This window comes from Talpa occidentalis, unplaced genomic scaffold (assembly GCF_014898055.3).
Source record: "Talpa occidentalis isolate TD23 unplaced genomic scaffold, MPIMG_talOcc4v2.1 talOcc4.4, whole genome shotgun sequence".
Taxonomy (NCBI): domain Eukaryota; kingdom Metazoa; phylum Chordata; class Mammalia; order Eulipotyphla; family Talpidae; genus Talpa; species Talpa occidentalis.
The window spans coordinates 122,425,655-122,428,225 of NW_023604295.1; the positions used below are offsets into that span (position 1 = coordinate 122,425,655).

Here is a 2,571-nt window from a genome sequence, read left to right on the forward strand (position 1 = left end):
GATAGCTTCATAGGTTGCATCTTAACCCTTGAGCCACCAGGGAGGCCCTCTCCAATTTTTAAAACTGAAGATTAGCTGTGGAGTGTTTTGGGAGAAAAGTGGTAAAATGAAAAGAACATGAATTTAGAAGATCTAGTTAGAAATGAGTTAGGCTCTAACTTGGAAACTGCTTTTCCTCTAGATGACAGCACACTTTGCCCTACCAATTCACAGGTTGTTTGAGGCCAGGAGCATCAAGGACATGTGAGTATTTTTTAAATGGTAAAGAACTATGAAAATGTGACTTGCTTTACAGCCTTAATGGGCAATCCTTTAAATAATAGTTCTCATTTTACTATGGATTTTAAGCTTGATTTTATATAAAGGTGGTTGTATGTTTACATGGTTGCTAGTAATTATTAGTATATCGATAGATGGTTATGATTTAATGTCTGAAGACCACTCTAGCAGCTAAGTGCTCTCGTGTCCCAACCAACATTACTTACTTACTTAATTTAATTAAAAAAGGAAAACCTCTCTTCCATGGCCCACTACATACATTTCTTCCATTAGTCTTTTGCACTAAGCAAAAATATCTCTCTCACTGACCTCCTTTGAATTTTGAGCCTGATGTAAAATTCTTTCCATGAGGAAGAAGCTGCTGTCCATGTCAGGTTTGTCGGAGAGCTGAAGGGGGACAAAAGAAAGGCTGAAGGCAGGTAAAAGTCTAGACGTTTCAACAAAAATTTCTGACGTGGAAACTGAGGTAGCCAGGAGCAAAGGGATATTGTTTCAAAGTGACACATTTACCACAAACTGTCTTAGGGCTTGCTTCCTGTGACCCATCCCATATCTCAACGGAAAGTCAGAAGAAACGGATTCTAACCCTTCCTCTATGACCATTCAGCTGTGTAACCTTGGGTTCGTAACTTTACCTCCTAGTCTCCTTTTCCTTATCTGTAAAATGAAAGCTTTGGATACACATTCTCTAAAACTGTTTCCACCACAGATATCCTAAAATTCTAACAAAGTGACCATTAATTTCCATCTCTTTCAACAGCCCCCGAGGAAAAATTTTTTCTTAGATATAGCTGAAGATGTAAGGGTATGTTTGTGTGTGTGTGTGTGTGTGTGTGTGTGTGTGTGTGTGTGTAGACACCAGTTTTATATTAGAACATAATAGGCCAGAGAGAAGGATTTCAAAAAAGTAAAGAGTGAGCAATTGAAACTATCACATTTGAATCATTTCTCTTATAAGCAAAGAAACTTCCTGAAGAAGTTGTTCCAGTTATAGTTGCATTCAAACATGTTTATAGTTTGATTTAAAAAACAATTGGGCCTCAGCACTAGGAAGCTTTGGATAGCCACTGTGGCACTAGTTTGATCCCCAGCCAGGGAACTAAGCCACATGGCTCAGGGGACCTCTCCTGTCTCACCCACAGCTCCGTTCAGCAGTGTATTCGGTAGATTTGCTGTTCTGCTCCCCATTCTGCCTCTAGTGAATCCTCTCACCCACCCCATACCTCTGGTCTACACCCCAGGTCTTGTATGCACAAATAAATCTTTTTTTAAAAAATTGAGCCTTACAAATTATACTTGAGATATTAAAGAATGCATACAGCATTTAAAACAGATCCAGGGCCTCCCTTGTGGCGCAAAGGGTTAAGCACAGCTCTATGAAGCAATCTGCAGCCTCTGCAGCATGAGTTCGATCCCCTGCCAGCCATGGAGCAACCCACATGGCGCAGCAGACCTCTCCTGTCTCGCCCACTGCTCCCCTCAGCAGTGTGCTTTGGTCAGTCTGCCTGTTCTGGTCCCCATGCTGTCTCTGGTGAATCTTCTCACACACCCCCACCTACCCCCCAACCCATGCACCACTGGCCTGTACCCCAGCTCTTGTATGCATAAATAAATCTTTAAAAAAAAATAAAATAAAATAAAACAGGTCCCAGCCCCAAAGCATACAGGCTTCTTGACAATTGCTTTAATTAAGTAGAAAACAATGAATAAAATGTGTGTAGTACTTATAAATCCTCCAATACATTTCCCCTCCAGAGTGTGTAGTACCGATTCTCCAAGTATTTCTACACAGGGATAATTCTGCTCACTGCCTAAGTAGGTTTAAGCAAAAGAAGTAAGAGGTCAACTACTTGACCTGGGACAGTAAAAACAAAAGCATTTGGGGAAGGGGATTCACTGATTCACTATTAATCATTATTGGAATTTGGAAGAATCAAAGGCATTCCTGTATCTTTCATGTAAGCTATTAATAACTGTGGCATCTATTAAACAATAGACCACTCTTAGAACCAACATAGGGAGAGTTATTTTATCATTTTCTATTATTTATATAGATGACACATCCCAATTGCTCTTTTCTATTAAGTATGATAACTGCTTCCAGAACTAAAGACTACAAGCATTACTAGAAGACTAGAGATGCGAGAGCAGAAAAAAGACAAGGGGTTTTGGGAGCAAAGACAGAACACAGGAAAAACCAGGGTCTTTGAATTTAGGCTTGTGCGCGAATCCTGTTTCCATGAAGTCTCTGCACTTGGCCTCTGGTTTTGATTTTTCTCGTCTATAATATGG

General features: G+C 40.2%; 1 pseudogene; it reads right to left on the reverse strand.

The window, feature by feature from the left end:
- Positions 1 to 561: 561 nt before the first annotated feature.
- Positions 562 to 2,571, reverse strand: part of LOC119258240 (peptidyl-prolyl cis-trans isomerase D-like) — a 7,483-nt pseudogene continuing 5,473 nt past the window's right edge.